Source organism: Oncorhynchus nerka, linkage group LG4 (genome assembly GCF_034236695.1).
Source record: "Oncorhynchus nerka isolate Pitt River linkage group LG4, Oner_Uvic_2.0, whole genome shotgun sequence".
In the NCBI taxonomy this organism is placed as follows: domain Eukaryota; kingdom Metazoa; phylum Chordata; class Actinopteri; order Salmoniformes; family Salmonidae; genus Oncorhynchus; species Oncorhynchus nerka.
In genome coordinates this window covers 11,098,563-11,112,803 of record NC_088399.1, presented here as the reverse complement: position 1 = coordinate 11,112,803, position 14,241 = coordinate 11,098,563, and positions in this window count along the sequence as shown.

Sequence of the window (14,241 nt, the reverse complement as noted above, 5' to 3'; positions counted from 1 at the left end):
ATTTGGACTTGTGGTTTTACTTAATTCTCCTTACTGGAGATTATAAAGGCGATTTTGATCCAACCATAAAATACATTGTGCCTCTGGACTGAGAGGATGGAAGTTGATGTAGCTAGATGTAGAAGGCTAATGTTAACTAGCTAATGTTGCCCATGAAAGGAAGTTAGGCTAGCAAGCAAGCATTTTCCCATGTTTACTACAGTGTGTATTGTTGACTGCACAGTAGCCTAATAAACAAATAAACACATTTTGTTAATAAAATAATGACAAAATACTCTTTCAAAATGCAGATATTGATTTAGCTATGGATCCATAACAAATTACAATGCAAATAAATATCACTGCTTTACAGAAATATTGGAAAAAGTTGTCTAATGAAGGCAAACAATTTAGAATCCTCAAATCCTGTAGCCTACTCCCGATCGTCACGTTGAACAGCGCCATATTTTCCATTCCATATACTATGTTATTACAAAAAAGGTTTTAAATTCTCTGGTAATGCCAATACGGAATACAATCAAATGCTTCTCAAAGATGCCCTCTGGTGGTCAAACTAGCAATAACTTGCAGTAACAGAAAAAATGCCTGACAATTAAATGACGTGCCACAGAATGCTGCGGCAGCACACAAGGTGTGCCGCAGTATGACGCAACTTTTAAAGGAGGAACCACTGTAGCACTCACGTCTGTAGCCATGAAACGCTTTGAAAGGCTTGTCATGGCTCACATCAACAACATTATCTCAGAAACACTAGACCCACTCCAATTTGCATATCGCTCCAACAGATCCAAAGAGGATGCAATCTTTATTGCACTCCACACTGCCCTTTCCCACCTGGACAAAAAGGAACACGTACGTGAGAATGTTATTCATTGATTACAGCTCAGTGTTCAACACCATAGTCCCTCAAAGCTCATCACTAAGCTAAGGATCCTGGGGTTAAACACCTCCCTCTGCAACTGGATCCTGGACTTCCTCACAGGCTGCCCCAGGTGGTAAGGGTAGGTAACAACACATCCGCCACGCTGATCCTCAACACGGGGGCCCCTCAGGGGTGCGTGCTTAGTCCCTACCCCCTGTTCACTCATGACTGCACGACCAGGCACGACTCCAACACATCATTAAGTTTGCTGACGACACAACAGTGGTAGGCCTGATTACCGACAATGATGAGACCGCCTATAGGGAGGAGATCAGAGACCTGACCGTGTGGTGCAAGGACAACAACCTCTCCCTCAACGTGATCAAGACAAAGGAGATGACTGTGGACTACAGGAAAAGGATGACCGAGCACACCCCCATTCTCATCCACGGGGCTGTAGTGGAGCAGGATGAGAGATTCAAGTTCCTTGGCGTCCACATCACCAACAAACTAACATGGTCCAAGCACACCAAGACAGTCGTGAAGAGGGCACGACAAAACACATTCCCTCTTTTCTTAAACTGCATTGTTGGTTAAGGATGTATTTTCCAAGCTTAAAATTATAAACATTTCTGCAGTGCTCAAAAAAACTGTTAGCTCGGAACTGGGAAATCTGACTTCAGGTAGTTCAAGACCACTGGAATCTCTGAAAACAACTAGCTCCGACTGGGAAAAAAAAAACGTTTTGAAAGGTCATCCAACTCGGAATTGTAAGTCGGGAACTCGGGCCTCTTTCTAGAGCTACGACTTGAAGATCACTAACGTCATCGTGATTTGACCTTGTTTTTTCCAGGTCTTGAAAGCACCATACATCCAGAAAATGCCAGACTTTGATGACACAGTTTGATGACAAAATGTGCCTACAAAGGACCACCGCGCCACCTTCCTGTCATGTGAGCACAGCACAATAATGTGAGTCCAAAAATGTATTGTATGCTGCTGCATAAATAATGTAATATCCCAGGGAGATGGGTATACTGTAGCTAAGAAAGTAAAACTAAGTGTATGTTGTGTAGTAAAGTGTTAGTAGCCCATGTGCCTCACCCTAATAATTTGGTCTATTTTCACCTCTTAATTTCACTCCTACTGTTCTGACTTGGTGGTGCACATGTAGTCTATAACCTGTTTTAGAGAAATGTAATCATAGAATATTGTAAGGGCTTTCATCATCTGTTTATATGCCCTCATTATTTGTCCTGCGATTCTGACTTGGTGTATCGGGAGAACACTGTAAGAACGACCCATGTTCTGAATTCTGTCGCTGTAAATTTCAAAAAGGCTGAACAAATACCTATATTGACTACGTCCGTCGTCGCTCGCTCATTAATGTCTTACTCGAAATTACGGATTGCCTTTTATGCACTTGTCGTCCTCTTATCCCATAGTTTATACATTGCAATTGTCAGTAGAAACCAAGTCAGCCATATCAGCCATGTTTTTTTAAAGACAGTAAATTAGGCTGAATGAACTGTTTCGCTGCCAGACAAGGCTCCACTGATAGCGTGGTGTAGCAGTGGAAAGGTGTTGGGACTGCTGTTGGGACAACTTTATGTAGGCCCTAACAGTTTGTGGGCACCGTTTGTCATTGTTATAGTGCAATTAATATATTGTTTAGTGTAGTGTTGTGTAGTTGCTTTGCTGGCATGCATCCCCCATTTTTTTTGTTTTGTTTGACCCACCAAGACTTACATGCTAAAATCTCCGCTGATAAGGACACTCACAGATATGACAGTCCCAAAATATCATGACAGTGATTTAGATACAGCATTAAATGCTAGTGGTAAAATATTTGCCATGGTGGGTACTTTTAAGAACAAAGGCTTCATTCAGTGTTTCAAAATTGTATATTCAGTTTTATCATTATGCACAACAGATTAGGTGTAAGGTATTGTATTTTTCGAAATATATTTTATATTTGAGATTCTTCAAAGTAGCCTCCCTTTGCCTTGATGGCAGCTTTGCAAACTCTTGGTATTCTCTCAACCAGCTGCATTTCAATTAACAGGTGTGGCTTGTTAAAAGTACATTTGTGGAATTTCTTTCCTTCTTAATGTGTTTGAGCCAATTAGTTGTGTTGTGACAAGGTATAGGTGGTATACAGAAGATAGCCCTATTTGGTAAAAGACCAAGTCCATATTATGTCAAGAACAGCTCAAATAAGCAAAGAGAAACGACAGTCCATCATTACTTTAAGACATGAAGGTCAGCCAATTCGGAAAAGTTTCTTCAAGTTTAGTCACAAAAACCATCATGCGCTATGATGAAACTGGCTCTTATGAGGACCGCCACAGGAAAGGAAGTCACATAGTTACCTCTGCTGCAGAGGCTAAGTTCATTAGAGTTACCAGTTTCAGATTACAGCCCAAATAAGTTCAAGTAACAGATACATCTCAAAATCAACTATTCAGAGGAGACTCAGGCCTACATGGTTGAATTTCTGCAAAGAAATCATTACTAAAGGACATCAATAAGAAGAAGAAGAGACTTGCTTGGGCCAAGAAACACGAGCAATGGACGTTAGACCGGTGGAAATCTGTTCTTTGGAGTCCAAATTTGAGATTTTTGGTTCCACCCACCGTGAGACGCAGAGTAGGTGAACAGATGATCTCCACATGTGTGGTTCCCACCAAGAAGCATGGAGGAGGAGGTGTGATGGTGTGAGGGTGCTTTGCTGGTGACACTGTCTGTGATTTATTTAGAATTCAAGGCACACTTAACCAGCATCTCTAGCACAGCATTCCGCAGCGATACGCCATCCCATCTGGTTGTGGAACTATAATTTGTTTTTCAACAGGACAAGGACCCAAAACACACCTCCAGGCTGTGTAAGGGCTATTTGACCAAGAAGGAGAGTGATCAAATCAAATCAAATTGTATTTGTCACATGCACCGAATATAACAGGTATAATATTACAGTGAAATGCTTACTTTACAAGCCCTTAAACCCAGACTTGAGACCACACAGCCACTCCACTGAATAGCAGGCTAGTGATTGCTTTGCAATGCTTGTAGTTAGCCGCTGATTCCTTTCAAACAATTCATTGTTGAATTTGCAATTTCCAACTTGTTGTGTAATGTTTATGTCCAATGGCCGATGAGCACGATACATTTTATCTATAATTTTTCTTCATTATTTCTCTTCATATGACAATGATTGAAAAGGATTTGCCAGTAGATTGTCGACTTGATTCATGATTATGACTTTTTGAAAGTATAATGTCCAATCAAAGCTGACGTGATTTGACGTGATTTTATCTGTGGCCAATGACCTTTAGCCTTCTTGGATAAGCACTTCTAATGTAACTCTATGGCAGCACCCAAGGGGCTTTACATTTTCAAGCTCTACCCTTAGATTTGGCCATGATGTAGTTTCGCCATGAGTGACAGAACGCTGAGCCAATCACGGCACAACTAGAGAACATTACCAACCCCTATGCTCCGTATTTTCCGCTGGCTGCCCCACCACCACAGAAAGCTCTGAGCTAGGCTGTTATGTGACATGCATTAATGTCAAAATAACATGCAAAACAGGAAAACCCACCATTTTCTTTGCTAAAATTTGGGGCTCAAAATCATAGGTTGCCACTGGTCCTTATATGGACACACAGTCCTAACAAAAACAATATATATATTTTTTTCAAATCAAATCTAATTTTATTTGTCACATACACATGGTTAGCAGATGTTAATGCGAGTGTAGCAAAATGCTTGTGCTTCTAGTTCCGACAATGCAGTAATAACCAACGAGTAATCTAGCTAACAATTCCAAAACTACTACCTTATACACATAAGTGTAAAGGGAAAGAGAATATGTACATAAAGATATATGAATGAGTGATGGTACAGAGCGGCATAGGCAAGATACAGTAGATGGTATCGAGTACAGTATATACATATGAGATGAGTATGTAAACAAAGTGGCATAGTTTAAAGTGGCTAGTGATACATGTATTACATAAAGATGCAGTAGATGATATAGAGTACAGTATATACGTATACATATGAGATAAATAATGCAGGGTATGTAAACATTATATTAAGTAGCATTGTTTAAAGTGGCTAGTGATATATTTGACATCAATTCCCATTATTAAAGTGGCAGGAGTTGAGTCAGTGTGTTGGCAGCAGCCACTCAATGTTAGTGGTGGCTGTTTAACAGTCTGATGGCCTTGAGATAGAAGCTGTTTTTCAGTCTCTCGGTCCCAGCTTTGATGCACCTGTACTGACCTCACCTTCTGGACGATAGCGGGGTGAACAGGCAGTGGCTCGGGTGGTTGTTGTCCTTGATGATCTTTATGGCCTTCCTGTGACATCGGGTGGTGTAGGTGTCCTGGAGGGCAGGTAGTTTGCCCCCGGTGATGCGTTGTGCAGACCTCACTACCCTCTGGAGAGCCTTACGGTTGTGGGCGGAGCAGTTGCCGTACCAGGCGGTGATACAGCCCGACAGGATGCTCTCGATTGTGCATCTGTAGAAGTTTGTGAGTGCTTTTGGTGACAAGCCGAATTTCTTCAGCCTCCAGAGGTTGAAGAGGCGCTGCTGCGCCTTCTTCACGATGCTGTCTGTGTGGGTGGACCAATTCAGTTTGTCTGTGATGTGTACGCAGAGGAACTTAAAACTTACTACCCTCTCCACTACTGTTCCATCGATGTGTATAAGGGGGTGTTCCCTCTGCTGTTTCCTGAAGTCCACAATCATCTCCTTAGTATTGTTGACGTTAGGTGTGAGGTTATTTTCCTGACACCACACTCCGAGGGCCCTCACCTCCTCCCTGTAGGCCGTATCATCGTTGTTGGTAATCAAGCCTACCACTGTTGTGTCGTCCGCAAACTTGATGATTGAGTTGGAGGCGTGCGTGGCCACGCAGTCGTGGGTGAACAGGGAGTGTAGGAGAGGGCTCAGAACGCACCCTTGAGGGGCCCCAGTGTTGAGGATCAGCGGGGTGGAGATGTTGTTACCTACCCTCACCACCTGGGGGCGGCCCGTCAGGAAGTCCAGTACCCAGTTGCACAGGGCGGGGTCGAGACCCAGGGTCTCGAGCTTGATGATGAGTTTGGAGGGTACCTTGGTGTTAAATGCTGAGCTGTAGTCGATGAACAGCATTCTCACATAGGTATTCCTCTTGTCCAGATGGGTTAGGGCAGTGTGCAGTGTGGTTGAGATTGCATCGTCTGTGGACCTATTTGGGCGGTAAGCAAATTGGAGTGGGTCTAGGGCAGTGGTCACCAAACTACGGCCCGCGGGCCGGATACGGCCCGTCAGCACATTTGGCCCGGCCCTCTGAACAATACCAGAGACGCTATCAAATTTTTTTCCTATTTGGCCTCCAGAAAAAAAATCCTAGGCCCGGCCCTGTCAAAGAGAGAACGGAATAATGGCGAAAAGGTTAGGTAAGAGAAAAATTGATTCAGAATGCAGGGTATTTAACCTGCAGTGGACAAACAATTTTTTTTTTGTTCAATGCAAAGAAAAGGCTGTTTGTCTCATCTGTCAAGAGACGGTGGCGGTATTCAAAGAATACAATCTTCGCCGACACTATGAATCCCGTCACAAAGACAAGTACGATAGCTTGCAAGGCCAAATACGAGCAGACAAACTCTCAAAGCTAAAAAGTGGACTACTATCTCAGCAGAATACATTTGTACGCCAAGCTCAGCTGAACCAGGCATCCGTTCGGGCCAGCTTTCGGGTTGCTAAACTGATAGCAAGAAGCGGTAAGCCTTTCACTGACGGAGAGTTTGTTAAGAAATGTATGGATGCTGTCGCGGAGGAGGTGTGTCCCGAGGAGAAAGATGCATTTAATGCCGTAAGTCTGTCGGCGAGTACAATCACCAGACGCGTTGAAGAAATCGGGAGTAATGTATATGCCCAGCTGCAGCAGAAGACGAAAGAATTTGACTTTTTTCATTAGCACTGGATGAGAGCACGGACGTGCAAGACACAGCGCAACTGCTCATTTTTATTCGTGGAGTTAGCGCAAACTTTGAGATATGCGAGGAGCTGGCAGCCCTCCAAAGTCTCAAAGGGACTACAACGGGAGAGGATATTTTTGACAAAGTGTGCCAAACCATGGAGAAGTTGGACCTGGACTGGTCAAAGCTAGCTAGCATCACGACTGACGGGGCTCCTAGCATGGTGGGCGAAACTCGCGGTCTAATAGGACGCATGAACCGGGAGTTGGAAAAAAGGGGTCTCACCGCCCCGCTACGAGTCCACTGCCTAATTCACCAGCAAGCACTGTGCTGCAAAGTGTTGAAGTGGGATTCTGTAATGAAGGTTGTGGTGTCGTGCATAAACTTCATCAGAGCAAAGGGACTTAAACACAGGCAGTTCCAAGAATTCCTGTCTGAACTGGAGTCTACGCACGGAGATGTGCTGTACTACACAGAGGTCCGATGGCTGAGCCGGGGCAGAGTTTTGAGGCGTTTTTACGAGCTGCTACCCGAAATTAACGCATTTCTTCATTTAAAAGTCAAAACGGTCCCAGAGCTGATCGACCCAGAATGGAAATGGCACCTCGCATTTTTAACAGACGTGACAGAAATACTTAACAGCCTTAACTTGCAGCTACAAGGCGAGGGGAAACTCATTTGCGACATGTATTTAGTCTGCCTGGGAGCAAGGCAATCTGGTCCGTGACTGGGCTGGTTTTCTTTTTGTAATCCGTGATTGACTGTAGACCCTGCCACATACCTCTTGTGTCTGAGCCGTTGAATTGCGATTCTACTTTGTCTCTATACTGACGCTTATCTTGTTTGATTGCCTTGCGGAGGGAATAGTTACACTGTTTGTATTCGGTCATGTTTCTGGTCACCTTGCCCTGGTTAAAAGCAGTGGTTCGCGCTTTCAGTTTCACGAGAATGCTGCCATCAATCCACGGTTTCTGGTTTGGGAATGTTTTAATCGTTGCTATGGGAACGACATCTTCAACGCACGTTCTAATGAACTCGCTCACCGAATCAGCGTATTCATCAATGTTGTTGTTTGACGCAATACGAAACATATCCCAGTCCACGTGATGGAAGCAGTCTTGGAGCGTGGAATCAGATTGGTCGGACCAGCGTTGAACAGACCTCAGCGTTTGAGCTTCTTGTTTTAGCTTTTGTCTGTAGGCAGGGAGCAACAAAATGGAGTCGTGGTCAGCTTTTCCGAAAGGAGGGCGGGGCAGGGCCTTATATGCATCGCGGAAGTTAGAATAGCAATGATCCAAGGTTTTACCAGCCCTGGTTGTGCAATCGATATGCTGATACAATTTAGGGAGTCTTGTTTTCAGATTAGCCTTGTTAAAATCCCCAGCTACAATGAATGCAGCCTCAGGATATGTGGATTCCAGTTTGCAAAGAGTCAAATAAAGTTCGTTCAGAGCCATCGATGTGTCTGCTTGGGGGGGAATATATACGGCTGTGATTATAATTGAAGAGAATTCCCTTGGTAGATAATGCGGTCGACATTTGATTGTGAGGAATTCTAAATCAGGTGAACAGAAGGACTTGAGTTCCTGTATGTTGTTGTGACCACACCACGTCTCGTTAACCATAAAGCATACGCCCCCGCCCCTCTTCTTACCAGAAAGATGTTTGTTTCTGTCGGCGCGATGCGTGGAGAAACCAGCTGGCTGCATCGACTCCGATAGCGTCTCTCCAGTGAGCCATGTTTCCGTGAAGCAAAGAACGTTACAGTCCCTGATGTCCCTCTGGAATGCTACCCTTGCTCGGATTTCATCAACTTTGTTGTCAAGAGACTGGACATTGGCGAGTAGAATGCTAGGGAGTGGCGCGCGATGTGCCCGTCTCCGGAGCCTGACCAGAAGACCGCTTCGTTTGCCTCTTTTACGACGTCGTTGTTTTGGGTCGCAGGCTGGGATCCATTCCGTTGTCCTGGGTGGAAGGGAGAACACAAGATCCGCTCCGGGAAAGTCATATTCTTGGTCGTACGTGAGTTGACGCTGCTCTTATATTCAGTAATTCTTCTCGACTGTATGTAATGAAACCTAAGATGACCTGGGGTACCAATATAAGAAATAACACGTAAAAAAACAAAAAACTGCAGAGTTTCCTAGGAACGCGAAGCGAGGCGGCCATCTCTGTCGGCGCCGGATGTGTCCCCTCTATGTCGCGATCATCTAAGGTGGAAACAGCGGACCAAAGCGCAGCATTGTGAGTGTACAGACTTTATTATAAGATGTCGCCAACAAAACAATAAACATCAAACCGAAAACATGACACCAATGTAGTGCTCACAGGCAACTATACATGGACAACTACCCACAAATACAGGTGGGGAAAAGGCTACCTAAGTATGGTTCTCAATCAGAGACAACGATAGACAGCTGCCTCTGATTGAGAACCACACCAGGCCAAACACACAGAAATACAAATCATAGAAAAAGGAACATAGTATGCCCACCCAAATCACACCCTGACCAAACCAAAATAGAGACATATAAAGCTCTCTCTACGGTCAGGGCGTGACACTCTAAGTAAGTAAGCAAGCAACCACAAAGCAAAATAAGCCTGCCTAACAAAGGGTTAAATGATAAAATTGTAGGTTTCACAACCACTGTTATTTGCAGAAGGTGTTGGCAGTGGTTCATTTGAACCGGATCCTGCTGGGTCATGATCCGGCACCTCTCAGATTTTGTGTGTGTGTGTGTGTGTGAGAGTGAGTGAGTGAGTGAGTCTTGTCAGGTCTTACCAGCGTTCTTTCCTATCTTTCTGTGTCTCAAGTTCTGTTTCCTAGTTTTTTGTCAATTACCCCGCTACCAGCGGCGTTTCTCCCCAATCTACCCCGACTTCTCAGGAAACCTGGTGTTTCTCTCCCAGTGTTCTCTCATCTTTGAGCTGCAGCCCTCTTCATTTCCCTCGGATCGCTCGAGGATAGCATACGCGGCAACGCTGATGTCCGGGAGGGCTCTTGCCTGGGCTACGGTGGTTTCGGTACAACAATCCAACGTTTGCCTTAAATTGGAGGAGTTCGTGGCGGAGGTATGGGTATGTGTTCGATTCTCCGTTGTCCGGGAGAGGCGGCTCATAAGCTGCTCCAACTACTTCAGGATTCCCGTAGTGTGGCAGACTATACGGAGGATTTTTCCACATTGGCGACTGAGAGTGCCTGGAAACCAGAAGCCCTGTTCAAAGCGTTCCTTCACGGTCCTTGGAGGTGATGAACATCTCTAAGGAGTGTGGGACAGTAACGTCCCACCTGGCCAACATCCAGTGAAATTGCAGAACGCCAAATTCAAAAAACAGAAATACTCATTATATAAATTCATAAAACATGTGTTCAATAATCAATAATATTTCAAACGGACAAAGCTTAGACAATATAAAAGGAAAACAAGAAAGGCGCACTCTCGGACCTGAAACAATTTCTAAAGACTGTTGACATCTAGTGGAAGCCATGGGAAGTGCAATTTGAGTCCTAAGTCAATGGAATCTGTATAGGCAGTCAATGGAAAACTACAAACATAAAAAAATCATACTTCCTGGATGGATTTTTCCCGGGTTTTCACCTGCCATATCAGTTCTGTTATAATCACAGACATTATTTAACATAAATCAACTTTAGAGTGTTTTCTATCCAAATCTACCAATTATGTGCATATCCTAGCTTCTGGGCCTGAGTAACAGGCAGTTTACTTTGGGAACGCTCTTCATCCGAGTGTGAAAATAGTGCCCCCTACCCTAATGAAGTTAAAGACGAGCTCGCAGCCCGGGAGCTGCCCCTGGACCTCGACTCCTTCATAGCCTTGACCAGCCGGATCGATGAGTGGCTATGGGAACGTAGGAGGGAGAGGGAGTCTGTTCCCTGTTACTGGTGCTCGTCCTCGATTTCCACCTCGCCTCCGAAGAATCCCGTGAAATCACAGAAGCCCACATTTCCGAGTGGATCCGAGTTGTCTCCTCCGGAGCCCATGCAACTGGGTAGGGCTAGATTGTCTCCTGCTGAGTGCTCACGCAGACATAACACCCAGAGGTGTCTGTATTGTGGAGCTAGGGGACATTTTTTATCTACCTGCCCGTTAAGGAACCAAGCTCATCAAGGAGGTACTGGTACGAGTACGCTGTTTAGCCGTACAGGAAGTTTCCCGTCTTCCATTTCTCGTACCCCCTCTCCATGCTACCCTGTTGTGGGGTGACCGGTCCAAATCTCTCCGGGTGCACATAGAGTTTAGAGCTGACAAGAGCTTTATGGACGCTACCCTGGTGTCGAAGCTGGGAATCCCCACAAAACCCCTCTCCATTTCCATGGATGTCAGAGCGTTGGATGGGCGCTTTATGAGTAAAGTCACCCACACCACGTGTCCCATTAACCTGAGAGTGTCAGGTAATCACAGTGAGTTTATGCAGTTCCTGCCTATCGAATCCCCTCATGCACCCGTGCTTTTGGGGTTTTCCTGGCTCCAGAGGCACAATCCCCTAATCAACTGGGCTACTGGTTCTAACCTGGGTTCTACCATGGGCATTGCCTGAAGTCGGCGCTGCCTGCCCCGTGACGTCTTCCTGTGGGCTTGGGAAAAGCCCCGGATCTCTCTTCTGTTCCCGCGGAGTACCAGGACCTCCGGGAGGTTTTCAGCAAGGCCTGTGCCACCTCGCTTCCTCCGCATAGGCTCTATGACTGGGCGGCTTTATTCCCTGTCAGGTCCGGAGACCAAGGCGATGGAGACGTGTATTGAGGACTCCCTGGCTGCAGGGGGGTATCTGTCCTTCTGCCTCCCCCCACCGGTGCAGGGTTCTTTTTATGGAGAAGAAGGTCAAAACCCTGCGTCCATGCATCAACTACCGGGGCCTGAATGACATCACTGTTAAAACCGTTACCTGCTTCCACTCATCGCCTTGGCTTTCGAACCTCTCCAGGGGGCTACCATCTTTACCAAGTTGGACATCCAGAACGCCTACCACCTGGTACGGATCCGGGAAGGGGATGAGTGAAAGACCGTCTTTAACATGGCTAGTGGGAACTACGAATACCTGGTGATGCCGTTCGGACTGACTAATGCTCCTGCTGTGTTCCAGGCCCTGGTAAATTACGTTCTCCGGGACATGTTGAACTGATTCGTATTCGTCTACTTTGATGAAATCCTCGTGTTTTCCCACTCGGCTCAGGAACATGTCCTCATTGTCAGACAATTCCTCCAGCGTCTTCTGGAGAACCAGCTGTTTGTTAACGTCTTGGTGACATGGTGGCAGTATTGAGTAGCTTGGATTAATAAGGTTCCCAAACTAAATTGCCTGCTACTCTGTCCCAGATGCTAATATATGCATATTATTAGTAGTATTGGATAGAAAACACTGAAGATTCTAAAACTGTTTGAATGATGTCTGTGAGTATAACAGAACTCATATGGCAGGTGAAAACCTGAGAAAAATCCAACCAGGAAGTGGGAAATCTGAGGCTTGTAGTTTTTTAAAACTCAGACCCTATTGTAGATACAGTGGGATATTGGTTATGTTGCACTTCCTAAGGATTCCACTAGATGTCAACCGTTTTTTGAAACTTGTTTGAGGATTCTACTATAAAGGAGGGGCTCATGAGAGCTGTTTGAGACAGTGGTCTGGCAGAGTGCCTTGGGCTCATGACGAGCGGTCATGAGAGTGTTAGCTCTTGTTCCATTGCTTTTCTACAGACAATGGAATTCTCCAGTTGGAACATCATTGAAGATTTATGTTAAAAACATCTTAAAGATTGATTCTATACTTAGTTTGGCATGTTTCTACAATATGTAATATAACTTTTTGAACTTTTCGTCCGACGTTCGGCTGGACCTGAACGCGTGTTTGGATTTGTTAACCAAATGCCCTAACAAAAGAAGCTATTTGGACATAAATTTTACATTTACATTTACATTTAAGTCATTTAGCAGACGCTCTTATCCAGAGCGACTTACAAATTGGTGCGTTCACCTTATGACCTCCAGTGGAACAGTAGTGCATCTAAATCTTTTCAGGGGGAGGGGGGGTGAGAGGGATTACTTTATCCTATCCTAGGTATTCCTTAAAGAGGTGGGGTTTCAGGTGTCTCCGGAAGGTGGTGATTGACTCCGCTGTCCTGGCGTCGTGAGGGAGTTTGTTCCACCATTGGGGGGCCAGAGCAGCGAACAGTTTTGACTGGGCTGAGCGGGAACTGTACTTCCTCAGTGGTAGGGAGGCGAGCAGGCCAGAGGTGGATGAACGCAGTGCCCTTGTTTGGGTGTAGGGCCTGATCAGAGCCTGGAGGTACTGAGGTGCCGTTCCCCTCACAGCTCCGTAGGCAAGCACCATGGTCTTGTAGCGGATGCGAGCTTCAACTGGAAGCCAGTGGAGGGAGCGGAGGAGCGGGGTGACGTGAGAGAACTTGGGAAGGTTGAACACCAGACGGGCTGCGGCGTTCTGGATGAGTTGTAGGGGTTTAATGGCACAGGCAGGGAGCCCAGCCAACAGCGAGTTGCAGTAATCCAGACGGGAGATGACAAGTGCCTGGATTAGGACCTGCGCCGCTTCCTGTGTGAGGCAGGGTCGTACTCTGCGGATGTTGTAGAGCATGAACCTACAGGAACGGGCCACCGCCTTGATGTTAGTTGAGAACGACAGGGTGTTGTCCAGGATCACGCCAAGGTTCTTAGCGCTCTGGGAGGAGGACACAATGGAGTTGTCAACCGTGATGGCGAGATCATGGAACGGGCAGTCCTTCCCCGGGAGGAAGAGCAGCTCCGTCTTGCCGAGGTTCAGCTTGAGGTGGTGATCCGTCATCCACACGGATATGTCTGCCAGACATGCAGAGATGCGATTCGCCACCTGGTCATCAGAAGGGGGAAAGGAGAAGATTAATTGTGTGTCGTCTGCATAGCAATGATAGGAGAGACCATGTGAGGTTATGACAGAGCCAAGTGACTTGGTGTATAACGAGAATAGGAGAGGGCCTAGAACAGAGCCCTGGGGACACCAGTGGTGAGAGCACGTGGTGTGGAGACGGATTCTCGCCACGCCACCTGGTAGGAGCGACCTGTCAGGTAGGACGCAATCCAAGCGTGGGCCGCGCCGGAGATGCCCAACTCGGAGAGGGTGGAGAGGAGGATCTGATGGTTCACAGTATCGAAGGCAGCCGATAGGTCTAGAAGGATGAGAGCAGAGGAGAGAGAGTTAGCTTTAGCAGTGCGGAGCGCCTCCGTGATACAGAGAAGAGCAGTCTCAGTTGAATGACTAGTCTTGAAACCTGACTGATTTGGATCAAGAAGGTCATTCTGAGAGAGATAGCGGGAGAGCTGGCCAAGGACGGCACGTTCAAGAGTTTTGGAGAGAAAAGAAAGAAGGGATACTGGTCTGTAGTTGTTGACATCGGAGGG